The following is a 15873-nucleotide window of genomic DNA, read 5'->3' on the forward strand; positions in this document are numbered from 1 at the left end:
GTTCAAGAGAAGGAGGAAATGAGAGTAAAAGGAAGAATAAAATGAAGCTGGGTTTTTTGTTGTTGTTGATGGTATATGGGGTGGGGATTTTTTTTGTTTGTTTGTTTTTGGTTTTGTTTTTTTCCTCTGGGGAAAAGGCATTATTTGAAGGAAAAAGCTCTGAGGGGAGAATTCCGCCCCAGTGTGTGCTCCGGGGCCCTTCTGCACAAACAGCCAGCCTCGGAGGGTTTGCAGGCACATCTGCAGAGTGAGAGGAAGATTCAATAACAGTGTGGCCACCTTCATTAATTTTAAATTAATTCACATGCTAGTGCTTGGTGTATTGCTTAAATGTGTCTGTTTGTTCACCTGTAACATGATAATATTTTCTCCCTCATAGGAGGGTGAAGCTGAGGGCTTATGAGCTTCTCCCTGACAGCTCCTTCTCCAACTGTGCTGAAGATGTGCACACACCAAAATGCACATGTGCTTACAGCCGAGGAGGGAGGGCTAACTACACTGCCAAATACTCTTTTAGATGGAAAGAAAGCTGCAAGCTTGAGAATTGCAAGGTGGGTACTGCCTGCCCTGCCATCCAGAACAGAGGGCTAATGGCATGGGGGTGGACGGAGCCTGGGTGTGACCACGCAGGATTTGCAGGATGGTTCCATCCCAGGGTGGTAACAGCATTGAAATTACTTGATGGATACTATTTTCATTATTATTACTTTAATGCACCATTGTGGACACAGTCCTGTACCGTAAAAGAGTAACGCAAGCAAAACACAGGCCTTATATATGCAATTACATCCACTGCAGCTCCAAAAGAAGACAATTAGCGGAGTGCATTCCCCAGAAAGCCATCCACGGAGGTCAGAGTTCGGGAGTAACGTTTCCTTTCTCATCTCTGCCCCCAGAAAACCAGACATTATCAGCATCAAATCATCTGCAGAGCACTCTAACTAAAAGGAGAACATTATGGGTAAGTAGCAGGCACTGTAATTGCCTAAACAAACAGAGTTTAGACAGAAAAGCTGTGATTCTAGTGTTCCTAACACGTGGTTGTGTTTGGGGGTTTTGTTGGTTGGTTGGTTGTTGGTTTTTTCTCTGTTTCATTGCATATTTTTTTGTAAGTTTTGGGTTGGGTTTTTCTGTGGTTTTTTGCTGTGTCTAATGCTAATAAATAGTATAATGCAGAAAATGCTTCCTTGATTTATTGCTAAAATTACAATATGAAACTGCACCTTTTAGTAAAATTACAGTGCATGCCTGCTAACAAGAAAGTGAGAAACAAAAATGATCTGGACTCCCAAATTTGAAATGAATCTCTTATTTTGGGTATTGAAAGCATTTATGGTGGTGTCTTTCCCCCCATTTTAGCATGTGCTAGTAATGCCCAGCTGGAACTGGAAGTGGCTCAGACTGCCTGAGAGATGTTTGTTCTTTCTGCTGGAGTGGAAAGCCTTCTGTATCTCTGCTAAATTTCCAGTCCATTTGAGCAGACAGACATCGTTGTAATGGGGTTTGGCTCAGTGTTTTTGGGGCACTCGAAGTCAGTGATTACCCCCTCCTCTCCAGCTGCCATATTGCAGAGCTCCTCCAGAAACACGTGCAGGAAGTACTACCTGTTACTAATGGCTGCTAAGCAGCTGCTGCCTTTTACTTCTTGGTCTGTTCACCAAGGGCTGGCTCATGTGAGGAAGGTGTCTTGTCCACACCTGGGTTTGGTATAGGAGACCCCAAATAGCTGGGGATAGATCTCTCTTTTATGAGCACATCCTGCAAAAGGACACTGTGGCTCTCATGTAATGTTGGCAGCAAATGCGTTGCTTGCTGTGCTTGGAAGTTCCCTCCATCATTTTGTTTCTCGTGTCCGTTTTCTTTTCAAAATTTTCAGGAGGCAGAGTCCGCCCCAGCCAGCTTATTCCCAGCACCGAGGCTTCTCATTTTGGCTGGTGCTTAGGCACTGCTGTACTTTATATGATCAGTAATAGTTTAATAAGCCTCAGAAACTTGAAACCCCACCCTTGACCGCTGTGGGGCTTGGTGTCACTTCAGGAGCTGCTTCACACCAGTTCTAGGTTTGAAAGGGGTGCTACAGCATCCACCGCAGATAATACCCTTTGGACTCCTGCCCTGTGTAAACTTGTCATATAAACTGCACAAAATCAACAACAGGGTGGGTATGGGAATAAGGGGGAGAAGATCATGGGTTGAGGGGCCAGGGGGAGCTGCTGAAAAGCAGCAGCAGATATGGGGAGCTGAAAGCAGGATAGGACCTTTCGGTAAAATAATAGCACCCACTGTGTTTTTATCAAATGCCATGGGGATTTTCTTTAATGAAAGGCCACATAGGTTCCCATTTTTTCGTTTGAGGAGATTTTAAAGAGTGTGCAGTAACTGAAGCACTGGAATCAAAGGCAGGGGAGCAAGAAATACATCCGTAGGTGCCTTGCAGCTTTTTGGTCCAGTCTATAATATTGAATGCAACTGTACAACTGTATATTAACGTCTCTTTAATGATACATCTTGTGGTCTGATTTTTGGGGAGCATGAGGAAAATTGGTGTGAGCCCCTTCCTGGGCATAGATAATGGCATAACCAGGTCTGCCTGTTCTTAGTCATCAGCCCTGTATCTGACCTCCATGCATGTGTGCATCTAATAACAAAAATGTGTGTTGATAAGCAGCATTTTATGAAAGAATAATTTGCTTAATATATTATTCTGGCTTAATATCTGCATGTGGATTGGAAACTGTCAGAGCAAACCAGAGTAATTTTAAAAGGTATATCACAATATAAAGATGGTGTGAGGTAACCTGCTGGGACAGTCGTGGTGAAATCAGATTGGCAAAAATAAGGGCTGACCTGTTACTTGGAAGAAAGAGGCCAATTTATAACTGTGGTATGTTACTGTGTTAAATAACTCAATTTACTTTTATTTTTATCTGAACATTTGAAGGTCTTAGAAAATTAGTTAAAGTCATTTGGTCTCTCTGTGCTAGTTCAGGATTTTTTTGTTTCTTTTCTTTTTTCTTTCCCTTTTTTTTTTTCTTTTTTTGTAAGGCAATGTTGGTTGAGTATCTCCAAGAAAATGAAGTACCGGCAAGGGGGCAGAAAATCGTGCCTGATATTTCATGTAGCCAGAGAAAGAAGCAACACCTTGGAGGTGAATGATAGATATTATTATAAAAGAGTTGTAGCTCAGGGCAGGTGAGTAGTGTGTTAATGAGGAGCCACCTCCTGCTTTCTGACAGATGACTGTCATTGTTCAAATGCTGCCATCAGATTGATTAATAACTGGGTCATCCTGCCCTGCAGTTGGAGTAGACTGTCTTCATTCTTTTGCTGATTTCTCTAATATGCTGACCTGGAGGTGACCCAATAGAGGTGGAGCTGAGATTAGCATTTCACTTCTTGTAGAACAACAAGAGAAAATTCACAAGGAGGCGGTGGGTGCAGGGGGAACACTAACCAAAAACTCAAAGAATGTTCTTATCCCCAGAGCAACCCCCAAACTTATTCATCATGTGCAAGAACAAAAGTCCTTGCTTTATAAATAGGCAGTTTTAGTATTTGATACATTTATATTTTTAATAAAGATTTAAAATAGTCAGGTTCATTTCTGCAGTGTCAGCTAAACCTAAATGAAAGTATGTACAAGATCTCTTCAGAAAACGCAAAGAAATGTAGAGACCTGTGTATTGAGGGGCAGGGGAATGAGCTGATATAACATCAAAATTCCTGCTTTGCCTTAATGTCTCTTAATGTTCACTAAATTCACTATTAAAAGACCAAATAGTAAACAGCATGCTTTGACAAGTGAAATACAGGCGTATTATCCCAGATGACTGTTATTATGTGGAAAGAATGGCAATTCTCCTTCAAGATTTGTGTAATTTTCTCTCTTTTCTTGATTTAAACTCTTCTGAAAGCAGTGGCATGGTGAGTTTACCTTTCTCCTTGTCATATGTTGGCAAGGTGTGATGGCTCTCATCTGCTTCGGGAGCATGGAGCACAATATAATAGTCAACTTGAGCCAGAGGGATACTTGCAACTAATTAGGATTCAATTTTCAGACTTTTTGGAACATTGCTTTGGCTAAAAGTTACATGATAATATCCTTCAAATAGCTTGTGAAATTGGCTCATTTCTGGCACTCTTTTAAAATTACTGATCCTTCTATTACATGGACCAGCTCTGCAATTTGAGACTTTTCTATTTAAATGCAACATCTGTAACATTTTGCAAGAATACGTGCTATTCCTTCCATCTTCCTGGAGAGTCCCCTCCCTCCTCCTTTTTCATTACTTACAAAAGCAACCAAGCCTTTCTATCCTGGGACTCCACAGCAGAGCAGGACTCTCCTACGGAATGCAGCTAACCAGGTGAACAGTCCTAGAAGTGCTCCCATTTGATCACATGTGCTCTGTTCATGTGTCCATGCCATGTAGAGTACCTTCAGCTCAGTTAAAGCATTAGGCCACTTCTGAATTAGTTGTTTTGTTTCCCTAAAAAGGGCCAACCTTCCCTTTTTAAGTGAGGCTTATGCTTTCAGGTATAAGCAGTGAGCAGCCAAAGCCAATAATTATCAGCTTCAAAAACATCTTCAAATCTCCACACTGAATCATGATTTGTGTTTTAAACACACTTGGCCTTACAGCATGCAAGATTACTTTACACTCACAAAATACGTAACTAGAGGCTAGAACAAAAATCCAGTAGAAAAAGAAACAAGAGGTTTGTCAAAAGAAAAACGTAGCCAGCTGTTAATTTTTAGTACTTAATATATGTAGCCCCATAGTTCAATCCACTTCTGTACTGTGGAGCCTTTTTTGAACAGTTATCTCTGCCTGCAGAATGTACCTTAAAACAAGAAAGAAAACCTTGATGTAGGTCAACCTCTACAATAATTAAGGGGTTTTGAGCATGGAAGATTCCAAATAGAAATATCCCCTTTACCTAAAGCTGCATGTCTGTAAAGTACTCCCCACATCCTGTGCAATGTATAGAACTGGTTCTTCATTCGGTGCTGTGAGATCACCCCATGTCCAGACATGCAGTTTTGGTAATCTGGTGTTACTTTTGAAGTAGCTTCAGCTTGGAAACATTGGGTCTGCTCATTAACAACCAAATGGATGAAAAATGTGAAGCAGAGGTTGCTGTCCTCTTGTGCAAAACAGTGGGTCCCAAATAACTTTCAGTTTGTGTAAAACAACAACCAGGGCAGTAATTTTGCTATTATAAGAATAATACTCAGCATAGGACTTCTATGAAAGTGGCTGCCCCCAAAGTCCAGGAATAAGCACATTATTAGGAGGCACATTTGAAAGGGTGCCTTGGAGTTCTGTGAGGGGAGGTGAGCTTCTGAGCCTCTTGAAGTTACTGCTGTGGAGATTCTCCATTTAGCTATAGCACAGTGTTAAATCTATTCAGCTACGCAGGGCTCTGTTTGAGCCAACATTAAAAGTTGACATTAGACTCAGAAAAGCCAGGAAACTCAGTGTTAAGACTGAAAATCCTGGCTGCAGCTCTGGTCTCAGCACAAGGCCATATGCCAAAATGATAACAATAATGCAAAAAAATTTGCATTAAGCCTGCAGTGGAATACTAGATTTCAGATTCCACTATGGCCTTTTTTCTTTACTGCACCCTTCTCTTCAATCACTTTTTTTACTCTTTTTCATTACAGCAAACATTTCTCAAACATTGCTTCAGATACCTGTGGTAACCAATACCTTTCTGTAGGTGGAAGAGGTGATATCACAGTAATGTAATCACCATGAAATGGCAAATATCTTTTCAATGATGCCCACTAAAAGACCTTTAAGATTCCTATCTTGGGATATGTGTTGACAAACTGGTGTGCCATGGTATCTGAAGTGACAAACTGGTGTGCCGTTGTATCTGTAAAATGCTTCTTTATGTTATCTAGTTTTACTCCTTCTACTTAATCCATAATTCAGAAAGGAAAGAGATCATCTAAGAGTTACAGAAGGCAGCAGAGAAAAAAAAGAAGTTTTCAGGGAGATAGCTGAGCTGTGGGTTGCTGGTAAATAGGGAACTTGTTTGATTTCAGTAGTGGGAGTGGAAAGTCAATACTGGGTGTAGAGCAGAAGCGGCAAGATGCAGGCTGCAGAGGATTCAGAATAATCTTGGGTTCCATTTAGACCTAGAGCAGAATCGCTGTTGACTTCATGTGGGTAAAAATTTCAGCTTCAGATCCAGAAGTTCCCAAACAAAATGGTCAATGTGGATTTTGTGTACAGGCAGTCTTGTGGTCCCTCTCAGTTTGTTTAACTTCTCTTATGGAAAAGAGTTTTATTCAAAGAAATACAGGAAAAAGCTTAACAGACAATTTTATCCTCACGTCTTCCAGGATGATTTGTTTAACCTGACACTTTCTATATAGGCATTGCAAGCACAAGCTAGAATGGTGTAAATGGAGACTGTGTGTGGAACCTGACCTGGACATTGGAGTCTCTTGTAGTAACTAGCTAAGTATTTGTTGCTGATTTCATAAGGAAATTGATTTGGCATATTTAATGTTGTTTCTTTATTTTATAGGTAATGGACTATTCCCATAGCTCTGTTAAAAAATAGTGTGCATATATATATATGTATATATCTCACAGATTTACAACTCTGCTGTTTCACTAGGGATACACTTTATGTGACATAAGTCTCTGGATATATGACAATTAAATTCATATGACCCACGGACTACCTCACAACCCAAAATTGCCCTTTGCATATTATGAGGGAATAGTGATTACCCTCTAATCACTTATTAAATCTGCTTTTCCAATGAAACTTTGTCTTTCCAAGGCCTAAAAAATGGAAGGAAAAAAATCTGGTGTTTGTAACAAAACCCAGTAATGTCACACTGCCCATTATCTGTACTTCTGCTAAATATGCTCGAAAGAACAGTGTCATGTTTCTTCTCCATCACAAACTTATTGAAACAAGAGAACCTTTTGTTGAGAAGAATCTTACATGCATATAAGTGCTTAAGTAACTTTGCAAATGGATCATTTGGTGTGGTGAATAACACTGCACTGCAATAGCATTGAATTAGCATGTTTGCTATGTGTATTGGTATCTTGTCCCAGATAAATGTGAATCTCTGTCCCAGTGATGATGAAAGTAATCTTTTTTTTTTTTTAGCTGTTGATAGGGTGTGGATGAACAAAATTAATAGGGAGAATCTAAGCTCTGAATTTGCAATTACCTTGTGGTTTTGGAGAGCTTAAGTTCTTGAGAAATTCAAAGTCCTACTTAGTCACTGTTTTGTTGCAACTTTTTAATATTATTGCTATAAGCTGTAAGTGCAAGAGCACGGTCTTTTCTGCATTATGCTTAAAATGTTCAGAGCCTCTAAAATGAGAGATTGAGGCTTGGCTGAGTCAACTCAACATTTCATTTTGCTGAAGCAGATAAATACACTTTCATTTAATTTACTGTGGGAAAATCTTTCAAAGCTATGTCCCATGGCACTTTCGGTGGTAGCAGATTTCTGTACATGAGTTTTTGGCCAAGGTCACTGTGTTCTAGCTGTCCCCTTGACTGCCATTCTTCATCCCAGAGGTGACTGAATTTCAGTGATGGGTGAAGTAGTTTTTCTGCTTTAACTTAGGATACCATTGGGCACAAAGTCTGAAGTAAATGTGAGATATAATTAAACACACAGTGCAGAATTCTGTTTATGGTGGAAGGGACAGATAACCTGTCTGTTTCAACCTAACTTATAAAGGAAGTATGTTAAGCCATGCTTTCTTTCTTCCTTTGTGTTTTTTCAAACAAACTCCACTATTTTTCTAAGGGACAAGTAAACTATCCCCACCTCAGCAGATCTTAAAATTAATAGGGAGATCTCCTGATCTGGATTGCAAATAAAATGGTTTTGTTGTCCTTCCTATCTCAGGGCGAACTATGATAGATTCCACTTTCCCCAAACATGTAATTCATGACTAAATGAAGGTCATCACCTGTGTCCAAAAGCCCAGACTGACACCTGCTGACAAGGTCTGGGAGGTAGAGCACTAAATTCCTCACCACCCTCTTAACTTTGCTTTCATCTTTCACCTGCCGGTTAGATCAGCACTGCAGCCTTTACAAACAGCAGTGGGAAAGACGATTGATTATTAAAAGTAAAGGCAAAAATGGAAGTTATTGTTGGGTGAACCTACTGTGTTCTGCAGGCTTGTTTGGGACTGAGCCAAGGGTGCAAAATCTGAATATGGCTTTTGACCCTTCTCATACCTACAGGGGGAGAAACGGTCTAGTAAATAAATATAAAAATCAGGAGAGCTCCTTGTCCTATTACAAACTACCTGTGTTACACTGGATAAATTCTCTATGGAAGCATGCACCAACTCCCTGCTTGGAAGAAAGGGATGAAATAGCATTTCCCTTGTCTATAGAGCTGAGGAAAACCACACTAAATACACTGCACCTTTGGACTCTGATGAGGAGGGACAAATGAAAGCCTATATTTAGGATCTTAATGCTAATGTGATTAAGATTAACCTCAACTGATGTTTTAAATTGGGATCATCTACAGCTGCAACACCTGGATCACAGTTTCACTGGAGTTCAGGGCTTAGGGGACTGCTTTGACTTGGGACCCCTACTCTAGCAGGGAGACTTTTTTGCTAAGCTGACCCAGAGTCTTTCAGGCTGGCCCCTCTGTCACTCTTATTTCATGCTGTGGCAGATGTAATGATGCAAAGCTGGACGACACAAACACATCTCAAAAGAAGAAAGTTCCCTAAACAAGACATGCTTATGCCTACATACTTACATTCCTGGTAAATCAGGAACTCACAGCAGTCACTATCTCAAAGCAGTGCTAAGAGCCTATATTTCACATTGGTACCATTATTATTAACAGCAAATAGGAATGAGGAAAAGGATGGGGGCACCAAGCATACAACCCTGCTATCAACTCACCCACCTCAGTTTTCTTTTTCCTGAGTGAGAATTCAACTTGAACCATTATTTTGAAAATTTTTGAATTTAACCCCAAACTCACCCTTTCTATATCCTGTTGTTGGTTCATGGTAACAATTCAAACACAACCAGTGATCCCTTGGCTAGGGCCTGTTCAGCACTAAGTCCATTTTCACACATCAATCTGCAGGGCAGGGTTAGACTGCAAGTCCCCTGCTTGTCCTTGTCACATGACTTGCCAGCACCTGTGTTAAGTGTCTTTAGCTGTGTCTACCTACACTCTGCAAATGTTTGTGGGGACCCATTCAGCATGGGAATGAACCATGCCTGTGCTGAGTTTTTACTGTTGGTGGGAGTGTCCTATTTCTCTCTTCCCAGGAGAAGGAAAGGAGCTCCCTCAGTGAAGAACTGTGGGCTTTTTTGTGCCTGAAATTTGTCCTGCCCTACTGACTTTCCATGTTTACTGTCCATTAATAGAAATCCTGTTAGTGGCCCATCCTGTTTCCCACTTCCATGCTGCAGCACAGACACTACTGTGCTGCCAGCTCTGCTTCTTGAGATAGTAAAAGGAGTGGAGGTAGGCAAGGAGCATTGCCAACCTGCTCAACACCCTGGGTTTGTTCTGAAGCAATGTAGAGCTGAAGCATGAAGACACAGCTCAGCCTGAACCCCCAAAACAAAGCCGTGGTTTTGGCAGCCTGGAGGATGAGGCTGGCACCACATGAGTGAGTGGAACAGAGACACTCATGTGAAGCCATCCATGCTGTCATCAGTATGGGGTTATCCAGGGGAAAGATGCCTTGAGTACCTTGCAATTCAGACCCACCGTTTCGATGTCCATAAAATCCTCCCCAGCCTTTTAAAAGTGTACAGACGGATCTCTTCTCCAGGACATGGGAGTTCCTCAGTGCAAGACCCCTCTAATATCCGGAAATACTCTATTTATCCTGCTCAGTGGTGAGGAAGCCAAGACAGGAAGATACCAGAGCCAGGAGTCATGCTGGAGGGCTGTGAGAGTGCAGCAGTCCTGCTGCTCACCCAGGCACCTCCACCCAGCTCCGGCTGCACCCCAGCAGCCCCCAGAGGCTGATCTCAGCCTGGCTCCTGTCCCACTGTCTGTGGCCAGTGCGCCCTGTCCATGGGCAACGCCTCTGAGCCTATGGCAGCAGCTGGCAGCAGGCACTGGTTACGGGATCTGGATCTTGTGCTCTACCCAAACACGACACAGATTCATTTGCAAGAATCAAGCAGGAATATTTCAGCATTGGCACCAGTTACTGACAGGCTTTCGGAAAAGAGATTTTTCCCACCTGCATGTTATAAAACCATAGTAAATGGAGACTGTAATCTCTCGACATTAAACAAATGAGGAAGCTGCATTCTGAAACTCATAAGTCACCACCAGCCTTTACCAAATAATAACAATTGCTTTGCTGATGGCCCTGTCTCTCGCTGTTAGCATGCTAAATGACAGGGAGTAGTGTGTGCTAGTGAGAGTATCTAATTTGTTCCAAGTACTGCAAGCATTCCTGAAAATCCACAGAGGCTCTTCATAATCTTTTGCAGGTGGTCAGATTTTAAATATTAGAAAAAAGTGAACTAACATATTAAAACAGGAAGATAAGCATTTCCTTTGTTTGTTTTCTATTCATTTGCTAAAGCAATACATCTTATTTGTGTCACCTATTAGCTGGTTTCATAATATTCTGATGGACTGATGAATTTTTTTTTTTTTTAATTCTCATTTGCAACTCCACAAAGCCCTATCTGTAGCACAGAGAAGAGACTGGAAAATCAAGATAACTACTTCCCAACAAGGCCTGATAGCTTCTAGAAACAATGACAGTAAGATCTAATCTGAATAAGTAGCAAGATTTTAAAATGTGGAATAGAGGTTATAGTGATAAATACTATTTTTCCCAGCAGGTATGCACAAAGGAACAGGCTGCCTATTGGTAATTACTAGAAAATTGCAATCCAGTTGATATGGCTTATGGACCTCTACCTGATTCCCACACAAAGGAAACACATAGGCATTACATGTCCAGGAGGCCATGCTGAAATCTCATTTAAAGGGCTGTGACTTGGTACAAAGAAACCTCTCAATCTCTACCTTACCTCTGCAGCAAACTCTGCTTAAAAAATCTACCTGGGACAGATGATCCAATACAAGGCCAACATGGATGGAAAATATAAATGACAGTGGTCGATTTTTCTCTTTGAAAATTCTTAAAATATAATCCTTAAAAAATATCCACCTCACCTTTGTGGAATAGACCTGCTAGACAGAATTTTCAGAATTTCTGGTTAGTTTGCACTTTTTTCATTCAGCTGCTAGCTATGATGTCAAATATCTTCTCTGTTTATCTGTGAGCATGGTTTGTCCATGACCAGGGATACCAATGGGAAGGAGTGATTGGATGTGGATTTTGCATGTGATAGTCACAGGTACCCCCTTGCTGTAGTCTTTAACTTGATCAGACATACCTGATACATTCATCTCTCTAGTCTTTCATCTAACATGTGATACACCCCAAAAAAAGCTCATTAGCTAAAGTTTATTCCAGAAGTTGGTAAGGAATAAAATTTCTGGGACAGTCAAACAACAAAGGGCAAGCTGAAAAAAGATGGCGCATTAATAACAACAACAAAAACAACAACAACAACAACAACAACAACCACCAGGATTAGTTCTCTATTGACACAGAAAATGGAAAATGCTTTTCCCCTTTAACTAATGATTTTGTGCAAACCCTTCCCATATTTTTCTTGTAATTTAACAATGAAAGGAAGGATAGAGACATTCAGTGCTTGCTGTACTGATTTTTCCAGAGATTTGAGTGACATTCCAGAGCCCTGAGAATGGTTAGCTTCTCTGAGTTTTACCTGGGCGTTTGCATGTTGAGGCCAATGCAGTACATTGAATTGTTGGTTTTAAGCAGAAGCTGGTAACGTATGTGTGAGAAGCCCTTTTCTGAAACCCTCTGGGCACTTGGGGCCTGTTAAGAGCTTTCTTGTTTCTTTCTGTTCTCATGTATCATCATTTGGGGTTATACAGGATTCTCTGGGAAGGCAAACCTCGGGCTGAAGGTCAGGCCCTCCCTGGTGAAGCAAAATTGTTGCTGCCGCTGAGGTGTTTGCAGGAAATCAATATGGCTGCTAAAGTGTCTTTGCTTAGGAAAGCCGCCTAAGTAGCCTTTCCCTCATCTCTAATGGCAAGTAACCTTCAGTTTATTAATCTACAGAGCCATCAATATGTCTCTCTATGTCCCTGTGATTGATCTATATACCTGATAGTGTGTGCTATTAAAATCCCCGTTTTCTGGCTTTCCTGGTCACCTGGAATGAGTAAAGCCAGTTTGGACATTCTTATTGTGGAGCTGGGAAAGAAAAGCAGGGGAGCATGCTTCCTTTTTATCTACCATTACTAATTTGTCTTTAGGACTGGATTATTCAGGTTAGGCCTTCCCCTCCCCCTACCTCCCCACTTAAATGCCAGTTCTGCCATGCTTTTGTTGGCAAATACAGATAATAAAGCTTCACCTTAAAAGCGGGACCTTTGAGGAAGTGGTTTATTTCTTGGTCCTCCCCTAGGCAAGCCATTTAATCGTTCTGTGTCTTTCTTCTCACTATCAAATGGAGATACTACTTTACTCCAGACTTTACTTTTGTCTACCCAGCCTGCCAGGGAACCATTTGGAGTATGAGTTACTTTTCACTGTCTCTGGCAAAAGAGGAGTTGATATTCAGGTAGAGCTGTGAGGCAAAATTAGTCTTAAAAAGTCTCAAATGGAATGACTGAAGAGCAATCGCTCTGGCTTTGTTCCTTGGTCTGCAATGGGCACAAGCTCTGTTTGCAAAGCAGGAATTGAAAACCCCCTGTTCAGAAAAACAGCTACCCACATCTGAAACACAGGTTGGAAAAGTCATCAAGTCCACTAGTGCCTCTGGAGCAGGCACATGCATATGGGGGTAAAAAGTGGGGGAGGGAAGAGTGAGAATGATTATTTAGGATGTTGAACATATTAAACATGTACCTTTTAATATGTGCTGTAGCATTTCAGCAGATGTGGAGGCAATTTTGAGGTCAGAAAGGAGAAGCCACCTCCTACTCTAACTGTTCTAGTGCTTTAGAATTGATTAGGGAGCATGCATTGTCTGGAGGTGAAGGTTAGTGCAGCTCTGCCAGGCCTCTAGCTTTCTAACACAGTCCCTCACCTAGAAGGAGAATTCCACATTCTGTGGAATAAAGGAGATAACTCTGTTTCAGCCATTTTGTTTTGTCTCTAATCTGGTCTCTTATGGGTCCTATTGAGGGCAGTGTTAAAAAATGGGCTTTTAAAAAGCTTTTTTTCATGATATCTCATAATTAAACTTCAGCGAATGAGTTGAGCAATAACAGGGGAGTTCTGGTCTGTTTTATGAGGCAATACTCTAGTTCCTAAGTGGGTGAACTAGGAGACCTTTCTCTCTTGCATGGGAATTGAGTAATTGCTGGGAAAACCAGACTTGTGCTCCTCCTGTTAGTATACTATAAGCTCTTTGAAATAAAATAGCTGAGCCCTCTCTAAATAATGACTTTCATGGAAATGCTGGTTCCTAAAGTAGTGACCTTCAGGCAACCGAAATCACAGCCTGTGTCCAGATCCAGGTTCCACAGCTGGTCAGCCTGGCTGTGGCTGCCCAAACCTCTGGATTCAAATGCTCAGGAGGTTAGAAAGGTTAGAGATTTTTTGCTACTAAGACTTACTTCTAATTAGAAATGAAATACCATAAATAGTTTTTAGGGAAGGAAATGGAAGCCTAAAAGCAAAATGAAATTAAAGGTCAATCTTCAACTTAGCAGGCTGATGCAGAACGTGGATTTAATAACAAGAAAATCCATTCTGAGAGGAAAGAAAAAAAAAGTCAAAATTACTAGACAGGTAAAAGACAGAATGGTTTAATATGGAACCTCATCCTCTGAAATATAAGGCAGGTGGAAAGCGGCAAGTTCAATAACAAAAAATATAAATAGAGCTAATAGTTGAGAGGCACTGAAAGAGAAACTGGCTACACTTGGAGGCATCTAGAGTGAGGTAAAGCAGCAATGGAAAATTAAATATAATATAGAATCAAATTTTGACTATATAGTGGTTTTTAAAAGAACAAAGGAACAAACCTGCTCTCCAGAATTTAATTTGAATCCTTCTTGCTTCCTTACAGCATTTAAGCAAACCCGGTACAATTTCCCATGCACAGTTCAAACTAATCAGAAGATTTATTAGGTATTTTAAATATTTCTAGATTCTCTTGACATTTTGATAATATTGTTTTCCATACCTATACAGTTTTCAGTCCAGAGGGCTTTTAGGTACCGAACCTCTAATCAGGCTTTAAGTAAGTGTGAAGCCAAAAGAACGTAATTATTTTCCTTTATTTTCCTTTAAGGACAATTCCGTCTCCCTTTCACAGCTGGTGAAGCAGCATTAATAAATTCTGAATTCTCTGCATTTGAGACAAGCTGTCATTGCTGCCCAATATTTTGGGGGATAGGAATTTCCCAGCTCTCATACCAAGCCACATGCTGCAGCCTCATGAACATTTTTTGCTGTGGCCTGTTAAACTTCCCTCCCTGTTCCTAGGCAGGGCAGAGAGCCAGTGAGAAGTGATGAGTGCTTTTCATGGTAAGGAACAATACATGAAGACTTTCCAAATTAATTTAACATTCACAAGGAATGCTGTTGGCTGCATCAATTTCAGATATGCTGGCAAGCAGGAAATTATTTTCCATGTAGATGATGTTTCTATCCCTTCCCCCCCTTCAGGACCCCTATGGTGAGAAGGAGGAAGAGAGGTTTTGTCTTTTAATGAAATCTAATTGTGGAGCATGGTCGAGGAGGGGAAGGGTCAGGGGAAGGCCAGCCACATGAGCCTCTGCAGCAAGACATCTTCTGGAAAGAGCTGATCCTAGTGGCTCCATTGGGCACCTTTGGTCCCTGCTCTCCCCTTGGAGACAGGATGGCCTCGTGGAAGGAGGTGGGAGCTGAGCTGGTGGAAAAACATTGCTCCCTGCTGCAGTCTCTGGAAGGGGGCCTTGGATCTTATCCTCTGTTCAGGCTAAACTCGCTAAAAGCTTACTGGTACAGATGGTTTAATTTCCTTTATCTCCCGAAAGGGTCCCTCAGACTTTGTTAACTAAGCACACACAGAATCATAGAATGGTTTGGGCTACAAGAACCTTAAAGACCATCCTGTTCCAACACCCCTGCCATATATAGGGATACCTGCCACTGGAGCGGGTTCCTCAGAGCCCCATCCAACTTAGCCTTGAAAACTGGCAGGGATGGGCCATCCACAACTTCTCTGGGAAACCTGTTCCAGTGCCTCACCACCCTCACAGTAAAGAATTCATTCCTAGTATCTAATCTAAACCTACACTTTTTTCAGTTTAAAGCCCTTCTTGCTTGTCCTATCACCATGTCCTACAGTACTGCCAAGATTTGCCACAGTTTGTGAGATTTCCATTCCTGAGCAAAGTGAACTTCTGCATGTACTGAAAAGCCACCATGGACATGGCTGACATCTGTACAAGAAGTCTGGAGCTCTTCTGGTGGCCAGGGTCTTGTGTGTGGGATGTAATGACCTCACCTAAAAGCAAAAATGGAAAGCAAGCTTAGCTGAAGCTTTGCAAGGTGAAAATAACAGATGATCAAAGAGGAAGACATCTGTGCAGAGGGTCCAAAGTATGGAAATTATGAAGATCAAGTGTGAAATGTCCCAAGATTTCTATGGGCTGTTTTATGACGGATTTTATCTATTTTATCTCCAAACTGTATGGAAGATATCCCCTATTAGAGCATTAGGGCTGACATAAAAAAACTCCATAAATTGGATCAAGAGTATTTAAGAAATTTTGAGGAAATCTGATATGGAAGTATAACAAAAACAAATAATAATCAG

The 15873-nt window shown here is 41.2% G+C and overlaps 1 long non-coding RNA gene across 1 annotated transcript in view; it reads left to right on the forward strand.

Moving 5' to 3' along the window:
* Positions 1 to 384: 384 nt before the first annotated feature.
* LOC125318648 overlaps positions 385 to 15873 on the forward strand; it is a 75995-nt gene continuing 60506 nt past the window's right edge. The window contains exons 1-2 of the long non-coding RNA XR_007200463.1: positions 385 to 551; positions 897 to 961. This is a non-coding gene — a long non-coding RNA (uncharacterized LOC125318648). The remainder of the gene's footprint in view (positions 552 to 896; positions 962 to 15873) is intronic.

The sequence above is a fragment of the Corvus hawaiiensis genome, chromosome 30, assembly GCF_020740725.1.
Source record: "Corvus hawaiiensis isolate bCorHaw1 chromosome 30, bCorHaw1.pri.cur, whole genome shotgun sequence".
Lineage (NCBI taxonomy): Eukaryota > Metazoa > Chordata > Aves > Passeriformes > Corvidae > Corvus > Corvus hawaiiensis.